The sequence below is a fragment of the Bufo bufo genome, chromosome 6 (assembly GCF_905171765.1).
Source record: "Bufo bufo chromosome 6, aBufBuf1.1, whole genome shotgun sequence".
NCBI lineage: Eukaryota > Metazoa > Chordata > Amphibia > Anura > Bufonidae > Bufo > Bufo bufo.
The window spans coordinates 300739430-300752397 of record NC_053394.1 but is presented as its reverse complement, the minus strand read 5'-3'; positions in this window follow the sequence as shown (position 1 = coordinate 300752397).

Below are 12968 nucleotides of genomic sequence, written 5' to 3'. Positions count from 1 at the left end.
AATCCGGTTTCCCGATCTGCGCATGCGCAGACCTTTAAAAATGTGAAAAATATAAATACCCGATCCATTTTTCCAGATGACACCGGAGAGACGGATCTGGAAACAAATGCTATCCGTTTGCATATGGGTTTCTGAATCAGGCAGGCAGGCAAGTGTGAAAGTACTCTTACTTAGTGCCCCCTCCATGCAGTGGTTTTGCCTCCCTTGTGCCCCCTCCACATGGTGGGTTTGCCTCCTCTGTGCCCCCTCCACATGGTGGGTTTGCCTCCTCTGTGCCCCCTCCACATGGTGGGTTTGCCTTCTCTGTGCCCCCTCCAGACGGTGGTTTTGCCTCCTCTGTGCCCCCTCCAGATGGTGGTTTTGCCTCTTCTGTGCCCCCTCCACACTAGTGATGGGCATCTAGACTCTTTTTAGTTATCCTGATTAGAGTTGTTTCGGGTATCGAACTTTCGATACCCAATCGATACTTTTATGCCAGTATCGATTCAGTATCAGGATGTTCTTTTTTTCGATACTAGACTCTCCTCTTGCAGACAGTGGAGAAGAAGGGAGGGAGTCCCTCCCTCCTATGACATAGCTGCGCTAAGCCCAATGAAGTCAGCGGGCTCTGAAGCTGCCTGCACCACTGCCACCAATGAATGTGCCGCTATTAATTAAAGCAGGAGGCGGGACGGGGGAAGGAATATACTGCTGTGCCGTCTGAGCTAGTGAGCTCGGAGAACGGCACGCAGTCCTCCTCCCTCCTGAGTGTCCTCCTCAGAGTCAAGCAGCCAGCATAGCAGTGCCTGGCCACTGTGCCACCAATATAATTAACCTTTAAAGACAAAAACAGGAGGCGGGTGATGGCGGTACCCACCTCTTGTATCTATATTAAAAGTTAATTATCATTGGTGGCGCAGTGCTCTCCCCCCAACCCCCTAGTACTAAAATAATTGGCGCAGTGCGCCCCCAGTATTAAAATCACTGGTGGCAGTGGCCACAGGGTCCCCTCCCCTCCTCATTGGTGGTACAGTGGCAGTTTTAATCTGAGCCCCAGCAGTGTAATCCATGGCAACCAGGACGCTACTGAAGTCCTGGCTGCCATGGTAACCTCCCTGCTGCTGTGTGTACTATGCACAAGGCAGCAGGGAAGTGTGAAGTCCTAGTCACCTAATAGTAGCTCTATCAGAGTGAATAGGACAAGGGATTAAAAGATTCCAGGTTCTAGCCCCTAAGGGCAATAGTTATTAAATAAAATTAAAAAAAGTAAAAAAAAAAGTACCAAAATATTAATTTAAAGTCACCTCCTTTCCTTCCCAATTTTACATATAAAATATATAAACAATAAATAAACATTTTACATATCGCCACATCTAAAAAGTCCAAACTATTAAAATATTTTAAAAAAAACTCGTATGTGATGAACGCCATAACAGAAAAAATAAATAAATAAAAACCGCACGATTCTCAATTTTTTTTGTCACCTATAGGCCGGACGTTCCATAAAATGCGGAATGCACGAAGATTTTTTGGTATTTTCTTTTTTTTCGCGTGGTATCGAATGGTATCGAGTATCGCAATACTTTTTTATGGTATCGAAAGCGAATCAAAATTTTGGTATCGAAACAACCCTAAATTCCTGATCATTTGGCTCACCTGACTAAAAAGAACTGTCTGTTTTGGCTCTCAAATGGCTCTTCTAGAATTTACAGCTTTCTGAGAAATTTTGCAATATTTTTTTATTGGCATTTGTGTATTGTGCAATGTAACAAATACAAAAGAAATAATGTGAAAACAGAAGCATTAACCCCTTAGGGACTTAGGGCGTACCGGTACGCCCTGTTTCCCGAGTCCTTAAGGACCCAGGGGCGTACCGGTACGTCCTAGACTTAACTTTAAACCGCCTCCGGACCGCCTATACTCAGGATCGCTTTCTAGAGGCGGCAGCTCAGCGCAGAGTCAACGCATATATGCGTCATCTCGCGAGACGCGAGATTTCCTGTGAACCGGGCGCACACAGGCGCGCGCGTTCACAGGATCGAATGGTAAGGCGAGTGGGGATCTCCAGCCTGCCAGCGGCGATCGTTCGTTGGCAGGCTGGAGATGCGATTTTTTTTAACCCCTAACAGGTATATTAGACGCTGTTTTGATAACAGCGTCTAATATACCTGCTACCTGGTCCTCTGGTGGTCCCTTTTGTTTGGATCGACCACCAGAGGACACAGGCAGCTCAGTAATAAGGAGCACCAAACACCACTACACTACACCCCCCCTGTCACTTATTAACCCCTTATTAACCCCTGATCACCCCATATAGACCCCCTGATCATCCCCCTGTCATTGATCACCCCCCTGTCATTGATCACCTCCTTGTAAGGCTCCATTCAGACGTCCCATATGTTTTTTTTACGGATACATGGATGGCGTGCCGCAAAACACATAATACGGACTCTGAATGGAGCCTTACAGGGGGGTGATCACCCCATATAGACTCCCTGATCACCGCCCTGTCATTGATCACCCCCCTGTCATTGATTCACCCCCCTGTAAGGCTCCATTCAGACGTCCGTATGTGTTTTGCGGATCCGATCCATGTATCCGTGGATCTGTAAAAAACATACGGACATCTGAATGGAGCCTTACAAGGGGGGTGATCACCCCATATAGACTCCCTGATCACCCCCCTGTCATTGATCACCCCCCTGTAAGGCTCCATTCAGACGTCCGTATGTTTTTTACAGAACCACGGATACATGGATCGGATCCGCAAAACACATTCGGACGTCTGAATGGAGCCTTACAGGGGGGTGATCAATGACAGGGGGATGATCACCCCATATAGACCCCTGATCACCCCCCTGTCATTGATCACCCCCCTGTCAGGCTCCATTCAGACGTCCGTATGTTTTTTACAGAACCACGGATACATGGATCGGATCCGCAAAACACATACGGACGTCTGAATGGAGCCTTACAGGGGGGTGATCAATGACAGGGGGATGATCACCCCTATAGTAGACCCTGATCACCCTCCTGTCAATGATCACCCCCCTGTAAGGGCTCCATTCGAGACGTCCGTATGTGTTTTGCGATCCAATCCATGTATTCGTGGATCTGTAAAAAACAATACGGACGTCTGAATGGAGCCTTACAGGGGGGTAAAAACAAAAAATAAAAACTTCCATGAACTCACTATGCCCATCACGAAATACCTTGGGGTGGTCTTCTTTCCAAAATGGTGGTCACTTTGTGGGGTAAGTTTAACTGCCTAGATAAAGTACGTTAAAAACACTTTATTGATTAATGTTAAAATAGTATCTCCACACAAATAGGCTTGGTAGGGTGGATTGGAAAGTATCAGACTACAGTATTGCTGATTCCAAAAGACACCCTGCCACTAGAACTCCTTTATGTTTAGGAGTATATGATTGTAAATCCTCAATAGTTGTAAAAGGATCCTTATGACACCACACATCACAGGGCTGTAAACCCCTTGGACAATATAGTGTAAACTCCCACACAGGGATATTGGACCCCTAATCTGCTCACTATCAGAACAAACTCCTTTATATTTAGGTGCAATTAGTCAAGATGAACAAATAGTGCGGTAATCCAAGGTAATATCAATAGCACAATGCATGCAAGGCTGTAAACCCCGCAAACATGAGCTATAACGGATATCGCACTAGGAGGATTTATCTTGTTAGGCTCAAGGTATAGAAGCCAAGATCAGTCAGCATATGTATAATACGCTGCAGTGAATTGGGTTTTGCTCGACGCGTTTCCTTAACCAACTGGATGTCGGTATATTCATCAGGAGCATTTGCCCAAGTGCTCCACTAACTTCATATACTGTAACCCTGATGGTGGGTATACAGCAACACTATATAGCACTTAGGAATTCACTGACTAAAGAAACGCTGCACGCTTCTGATGCCGTGCGTGTAGCGACGAGCCTCCGGCATGTATTGGCCGTAGCGCGCGCGAAACATGCGCTTGTTTAAATGGAGAGGGATCCTCCCCTCTAGATGCCAGGCCTCCAGCAGGCATCCAATAGAAACTAGTTCGCCATATGACTCCGCCCACTGTTGCCGTCATCTATACAGCCCTTTTGCATCGTCATCAGCGCTAGCTCCGCCTACTCCCAGCGTCATTCATTGATATGGCAGGGGGAGGATAGGATGTGACGTTTGCTTAAGTCTCCAAATAGACGGGGACATACATCCCACAGACTAACTTCAAAACTCAGGTAATCCCATTGTGCCAGTAATCGGAGAGTAAAGAGTAAAGATAAATAAGCTCAGACTGGGCAGAACATCTAAATCAATATAATCCATAAAGGACTGCCATAATACACAGAGAGAACTAGAATATAATAAATATCTTGAAGTTCCACTTAATTATTGTAAATATGGATAAAGGAGGATGAAAGGACGCAATGAGAACCCCAGATATTAAATAGGTTCCACATGTGATCAAAACTGTAGGAGAAACATCTCCATGATAACAAAGATATTTAAATTAGGGACAAATAAACCTAAAAAGGGACCAGACATGGGGGAAACGGTCATTCAATGAAGCATGCGTATGAAATCGCATCATTGAGACCTTTGGGTTTAATAGTGTTCAGAGTAAAGATCCACTGTGCCTCTTTCCTGAGAAGCAGTGTATCAATATCACCTCCCGTAGGTGATGGTCTTACATGTTCTATGCCCTGAAATTTGAAGCAATCTGTGATGTCAGAATGACAGGTGGCCACATGTTGTGCAATAGGGGTGTCTCCAGAATTTCTAATCTTCAATAGATGTTCCCCTATACGCCTCCTGAATTCACGCTTAGTTTTCCCTACATATTGTGAACCACAAATGCAGGTCGCCAGATATACCACCCCCACTGTCTTGCAGTTGATGAAAGATTTGGTATGGTATACATGTCCTGTAGTTGAACTCTTAAACTGTGTGCTTTTCAGAATGACTTTGCATGCTATGCAGCTGCTACATTTATATGTGCCATTGGGTATATTTGCCCCTAACCATGTCTCATTTCTAGGGGAGCTGAAGTAGGGGTGGGCGATATGGCCTAAAATCTATATTGCGATATCATTTTAAGCATGTGCGATATGCGATATATATTGCAATATATTGTTTTCTATATTTGGGGGGGCGTGTTTAAACTTTTTTTTACTTTTTATTTAATAACTATTAGTCTCCTTAAGGGCTAGAACGTAGAACCCTTGTCATATTCACCCTAATAGAGCTCTATTAGGGTGAATAGGACTTTACACTCTCCCTGCTGCCCTGTGCTTTGTGCACACAGCAGCAGGGAGCTGATCCCCCTCCCCTAAACGGTGCCATCCACAGATCCCCCCCCTCCCCTAAACTGTGCCATCCCCAGATCCCCCCCCTCCCCTAAACGGTGCCATCCCCAGATCCCCCCCCTCCCCTAAACGGTGCCATCCCCAGATCCCCCCCTCCCCTAAACGGTGCCATCCCCAGATCCCCCCCCTCCCCTAAACGGTGCCATCCCGAGATCCCCCCCTCCCCTAAACTGTGCCATCCCCAGATCCCCCCCCTACCCTAAACGGTGCCATCCACAGATCCCCCCCCTCCACTAAACGGTGCCATCCACAGATCCCCCCCTCCCCTAAACGGTGCCATCCACAGATCCCCCCCTCCCCTAAACTGTGCCATCCCCAGATCCCCCCCTCCCCTAAACTGTGCCATCCACAGATCCCCCCCCTCCCCTAAACGGTGCCATCCACAGATCCCCCCCCTCCCCTAAACGGTGCCATCCACAGATCCCCCCCCCTCCCCTAAACGGTGCCATCCACAGATCCCCCCTCCCCCCCCCCCCCCACGCTCACAGGAATACATTTAAAAACTAATCAGTAACTTTAACTTTATTCATTGGTGATCTCTTTACTGTATACCTTACTAGGTCTTAGCTCCGGTAACAGCAGGCAGTGCGGGGGGGCAGCGCTCACTCACTGACGTCACGCGCCTGCGCTGCCTAGTGGGAGGAGCAGGCGCGTGACGTCAGTGAGTGAGCGCCGCCCGCCCGCACTGCCTGCTGTTACCGGAGCTAAGACCTAGTAAGGTATACAGTAAAGAGATCACCAATGAATAAAGTTAAAGTTACTGATTAGTTTTTAAATGTTTTACTGTCAGCGGCGTGGCCCTGTATAGTCTAACCCCCAGGCAAGCGTCCCTGTCACCATGGGAACGCCTGGGGGTTAGAATATACCATCGGATTTGAGTTTTCACGCGCTCACTGAGATCGTGAAAACTCAATGATTTACTGTCAGTCCCTCCCCTCCTCCTCTTTTGTCATTGGTGGTCAGCGGCAGCCGCGCACAGTGGGGAGGGAGGGACTCTCTCCTTCTCCACTGTGCCCAGTGTGCCGGCTCAGGAGAAGATGGTGCGCGCAGAGAGCGCGATCATATCGTGGTCCGGCGATATAGGCGATATGCTCAAAATCCATATCGTGGCACAAATTTATATCGCATATCGTCTATATCGCCCACCCCTAAGCTGAAGGCACTATGGACCAACTTGTCCTTGATGTTACCACCACGTCGATACGTAATCATGGGATGGCTGCCTACTAGATGTCCAACATCCGGGTCAGTTTTTAAAATCTCCCAATATTCAGTAAGCAGAGCACGCATCTCCCTATGTGCCGTGTCGAAGGTTCCTATTAGCCGTATATGTGCATCATCCTATGTCCTATTCCTAGGATGCAGGAGTTGTTCCCTATCACATGTTACAGCATGTTGGTAAGCTTCTTTTAAAACTGGTTTAGGATAACCCTTCTCAATAAACTGTTTTTTAAGGTCATCAGCCGATGCCTTAAAATCAGACCACTGAGAGCAATTCCGTCTCATTCTGAGGTATTGCCCCTTAGGAATGCCTCTCTTGAGTGGGTACGGATGTCCACTCTTCCACCTCAAAAGGGCATTAGTGGCCGTGGGTTTACGAAACACTTTTGTTTTGATATATCCAGAGGGGTCAATCTCAATTGAAAGGTCCAAAAAGGTGATATGCCTTTCATCAATGTCAGATGTAAAGAAGAGGCCCAAGGTATTGATATTTAATCTAGATACAAAGTCCACAAACTTTTTCTTCGTACCTCTCCACAAGATTAAAATATCATCAATGAACCTCATCCATAATAATACGGATGAGGTCCATTCTTCCATCTCCTCGTTAAAGACAACTTCTCTCTCCCACCAGCCCAGGTAAAGGTTGGCAAAAGTAGGGGCACACGGGCTGCCCATTGCCACCCCCCTGAGCTGGCGGTAGAGAGAACGGTCAAACAAGAAGATGTTGTGGTGCAAGATGAAGTCCAACAATGTGATAACCAGTTCATTATGTTCATGAAACTGAGACCCTCTCTCCCGTAAAAAAGTACGGGCTTCCTCACAGCCTTGTTGATGTGGAATGGAGCTATACAAGGCCTCTACATCCAAACTGGCCGATAGGGTATCATTATCACATCTGATGTCATTCAGTCTCCTCAGAACGTCCATAGAATCCCTTACGAAAGATGGTAAGCTGAAAACAAACGAAAAAAAGTGGAAGGTTGAGTCAGCACAACCTGCCTGCAGGTGCAGATCACTATGGCGAAATACATATACAAACGGAAAATGCAAATGTGATCGCACACTGCATCCAGCACTCTGCCCTCCATGCTGGATGAGACATTGGTTTATATTTTGGCCAAAGCATAGTAAGCCACTCACCGCGTCAAGGTCGTCTCAATTGAGTGGTCCCTAACTCTTGTTCCTACCTGTTCATGGGCCATGACAGCCACATAAAATCCAGGGAATGCAGGTCAGCATGCAAGCCAAGTACACTTTGCTTGTAACCCCGTCCGGTGCCATTACAACATGCATGCTGAACCCACCATATACTTCTCCTGGAGCCAGATGGCTAATGGTAGGTTCTATATAAGCAGACTCAGTTTTATACTGACTTTAAAACCAGCCTCCAGGACAGATTGACTGGTCAGGTGTGCTTGACTCAAAGGAGATCGCCACGCCTCCAATATATGCTACAAAGAAAAAAAGATCACATTTGCATTTTCCGTTTGTATATGTATTTCGCCATAGTGATCTGCACCTGCAGGCAGGTTGTGCTGACTCAACCTTCCACTTTTTTTCTTTGTAGCATATATTGGAGGCGTGGCGATCTCCTTTGAGTCAAGCACACCTGACCAGTTAATCTGTCCTGGAGGCTGGTTTTAAAGTCAGTATAAAACTGAGTCTGCTTATATAGAACCTACCATTAGCCATCTGGCTCCAGGAGAAGTATATGGTGGGTTCAGCATGCATGTTGGTACTTGCATCCCTGGATCCGATGAAAGCTGTAATGGCACCGGACGGGGTTACAAGCAAAGTATACTTGGCTTGCATGCTGACCTGCATTCCCTGGATTTTATGTGGCTGTCATGGCCCATGAACAGGTAGGAACAAGAGTTAGGGACCACTCAATTGAGACGACCTTGACGCGGTGAGTGGCTTACTATGCTTTGGCCAAAATATAAACCAATGTCTCATCCAGCATGGAGGGCTGAATACAAACGGCCTCAGTATTTTGTCTACATAGACACTGATCAACTGCAAGACAGTGGGGGTGGTATATCTGGCGACCTGCATTTGTGGTTCACAATATGTAGGGAAAACTAAGCGTGAATCAGGAGGCGTATAGGGGAACATCTATTGAAGATTAGAAATTCTAGAGACACCCCTATTGCACAACATGTGGCCACCTGTCATTCTGACATGACAGATTGCTTCAAATTTCAGGGCATAGAACATGTAAGACCATCACCTACGGGAGGTGATATTGATACACTGCTTCTCAGGAAAGAGGCACAGTGGATCTTTACTCTGAACACTATTAAACCCAAAGGTCTCAATGATGCGATTTCATACGCATGCTTCATTGAATGACCGTTTCCCCCATGTCTGGTCCCTTTTTAGGTTTATTTGTCCCTAATTTAAATATCTTTGTTATCATGGAGATGTTTCTCCTACAGTTTTGATCACATGTGGAACCTATTTAATATCTGCGGTTCTCATTGCGTCCTTTCATCCTCCTTTATCCATATTTACAATAATTAAGTGGAACTTCAAGATATTTATTATATTCTAGTTCTCTCTGTGTATTATGGCAGTCCTTTATGGATTATATTGATTTAGATGTTCTGCCCAGTCTGAGCTTATTTATCTTTACTCTTTTGGTAATTATATAAGTGTGGTAGGCATATATATGTTCCGATTACTGGCACAATGGGATTACCTGAGTTTTGAAGTTAGTCCGTGGGATGTATGTCCCCGTCTATTTGGAGACTTAAGCAAACGTCACATCCTATCCTCCCCCTGCCATATCAATGAATGACGCTGGGAGTAGGCGGAGCTAGCGCTGATGACGATGCAAAAGGGCTGTCTAGATGACGGCAACAGTGGGCGGAGTCATATGGCGAACTAGTTTCTATTGGATGCCTGCTGGAGGCCTGGCATCTAGAGGGGAGGATCCCTCTCCATTTAACCTCTTAAGGACATAGGGCGTACAGGTACGCCCTTGTGCCCTGGTACTTAAGGACACAGGGCGTACATGTACGCCCTGTGTATTTTCGATCACCGCCGCGTGTCGGGCGGTGATCGGAACCCCGTTCCTGCTCAAATCATTGAGCAGGCACTTGGGGCAAATGCGCCGGGGGGTCCGGTGACCCCCCCATGTATGCGATCGCAGAAAACCGCAGGTCAATTCAGACCTGCGGTTTTCTGCGTTTCCGGGTTGTTCGGGTCTCTGAAGACCCGATAACCCGGAACAGGATGGTGATGGTGGTGTGATTTCACCCCACCAATCACCATCCAGCGATCCTGAGTGGTGATGGTGACATCACCACTCAGGATCGCTTTCTGATTGGTCTGTAGGCGGTCCGGCGGCAGATTCAAAAGAGGCAGGCGCTTCTCTCCTCCTCCTTTTGTGTTCCGGAGCCGGAGGAGAGAGGAGCTGCCTGCACGTGTGTCTGCCATCGCTGCCAGCACCCCCCAGGACCTGATCTCTGCCCCCAGGACCCGATCTGTGCCCCAGCACCCCCCATCAGGTACATAGGGACAGCACAGGGAAAGTTTGGTTTAGGCAGGGAAAAAAAAGGGAAAGTTAGTTTCTGAACTTTTCTAAACTTTGATTGCATCACCCTAAGTTAGGGTGTCTGGGGTCCACAGCACAGCTGTGTGACCCTAGACCCCCCAGGGGTGCTGCCACTTAGTGTTCGGCCACTGTTAGCGCATCGCACACCCCACCGCTGATCAACTTCGGACGGTTGATCAGTGGTTTTGAATTTTTTTTCCCACATTTTTTGCCCTTTTTTTTGTCAGTTTATTTATTTTTTTTCTGTTAGTTTTAGGGTGAGTTCGTGAACACCCGTGCCCCCACACACACGCACACAAAATAAAGAGTTACACACACGCACATATACACGCAGACACACACTCCCCTATGGCCCGCCGGACGTTCTCGGCCGAGGAGGCATACGCCCAGCTTGCCTCCGACTCCGAGAGTCCCAGTGAGGATGTGGATGACCCCACATTCCTGTTGTCATCCGCATCCTCCTCATCATCTAGCGATGATGATGAGCCCCCAAGGCGGCGGAGACGCCGCTAGGCGGAGCAAGGGGACCGCCATGTTAGGGACCCTGTGGCCCACACTAGTACGAGCAGCTCTGGGGCTCGTACTGGTTTCCCGGCCCACCAGTTAAATCCACCGGAGCCCCCTGCCAGTGAACTTGTCTGGTGTAGCCCAGAGCGATACGAGCCCGTGATTCCTGATTTTGTAGGCCAATCAGGAATCCAGATTTCCACAGTGGGCTACACTGAATATGACTTTTTTTGTCATTTTTTCAGTGACCCACTGGTAAATCTGATGGTGGAGCAGACGAATCTGTACGCCCAACAGTTCGTCGCTCAACACCCGGGCTCCTTTTTGGCCAGGCCCGGTGGCTGGACGCCGGTCAGTGCAGCCGAAATGAGGACATTTTGGGGCCTCGTGCTGCATATGGGCCTGGTCAAAAAACCCAGTGTCAGGCTGTACTGGAGTGGGGACGTCCTATACCAGGCCCCACTTTACAGTACAGCCATGACACGCTCCCGGTTTGAGGCCATCCGGAAATGTCTGCATTATTCCGATAATGCAGCATGTCCCCCCCGAGGTGATCCTGCCCATGACCGTCTGTATAAGATACGGCCGGTCATCGATCACTTTGGGGCCAAATTCATGGAGGCCTATGTACCTGGAAGGGAGGTCGCGGTTGATGAGTCTCTCATTGCGTTCAAGGGGAGACTCATTTTCCGCCAGTATGTGCCCTCCAAGCGGGCGAGGTATGGCGTGAAGCTATACAAAATTTGTGAGAGTACCTCAGGGTACACTTACAAATTTCGTGTGTACGAGGGGCGAGATTCCCGGATTAAACCCCCAGAATGTCCCCCCACTCTGGGTGTTACCGGGAAACTTGTGTGGGACCTTATGTACCCACTGCTGGATAAGGGTTACCACCTTTACGTGGATAACTTTTATACCAGTATCCCCTTGTTCCAGTCCCTTGCCGCCAGATCCACGTCCGCTTGTGGGACCGTGCGGAAAAATCAACGCGGCCTCCCTGCCCACCCCCTCCAGGTACCTATCCCCAGGGGTGAGACCCGTGCCCTTACCACTGGAAACCTGTTGCTGGTCAGGTATAAGGACAAGAGGGATGTCCTTATGCTGTCCACAATTCATGGTAACGGCATCACCCCTGTCCCTGTGCGAGGTACCGCGGCAACGGTCCTCAAGCCCGATTGTATCGTCGCCTACAATCGGTATATGGGAGGAGTTGATCTCTCTGATCAAGTCCTCAAGCCATATAATGCCATGCGCAAAACCCGGGCATGGTACAAAAAAGTTGTGGTCTACTTGGTGCAGGTTGCCATGTACAACTCTTTTGTACTATCCCGAAGCGCTGGCAGCACAGGGACATTCCTCCAGTTCTATGAGGCATTCCTCAAGGCCCTGATCTTTTCGGACCGGGAAAGAGCAGGCCGGAGTACCTCGGGAACTGTAGGTGCCCGGATCGTCCCTGGCCAACACTTTCCAGGTGTGGTCCCCCATACTGGAAAGAAGGGACGAACCCAAAAAAGGTGCAGAGTGTGTCGCAGGAGGGGGATACGGAAGGACACGACTACTCAGTGCGACACGTGCCCCGATCATCCGGGCCTCTGCATTGACGGTTGCTTCAGGGAGTATCACACTTCCATGGAGTACTAAATTTATATCCCAATTTAGCACTGACATCGGATAAAAAAAAATGGTTCTCAGACTTGAGACACCCAAAAAAACTAAAATAATTTATTAAAAGTAGACATATTAGGTATCGCCGCGTCGGTAATAATCTCCTCTATAAAACTACCCCATGACCTAACCCCCCAGATTAACACGGTCAAAAAATAAATAAAAAATAGGTGCAAAAAAAGAATTTTTGTCACCTTACATAACAAAAAGTTTAATAGCAAGCGATAAAATAGTCATATAGCCCCCAGAATAGTGCCAATAAAACCGTCCGCTCATCCCGCAAAAAATGAGCCCCCACATGAGATAATTGGATAAACATTTTTTTTTAAAAATGACCCTTAGACTTTAGAGATACCCAAAAAAAAGATTTGTATCAATAAAGATAATATAGTCAAAAACCTAAATAATTGTAAAAAAAAAAGTAGACTTATTAGGTATTGCCGCATCCGTAAGAATCTCCTCTATAAAAATATCCCATTACCTAACCCCCCAGATTAACACGGTTAAAAAAAAAAAAAAAAAACGGTGCCAAAACCGCTATTTTTGGCACTTTTCCATTTCAATCCAATAACAAAACAAGGGTTAACAACCAAACAAAACTTAATATTTATTACCCTGATACTGCAGTTTACAGAAACACCACATTTGTGGTCGTAA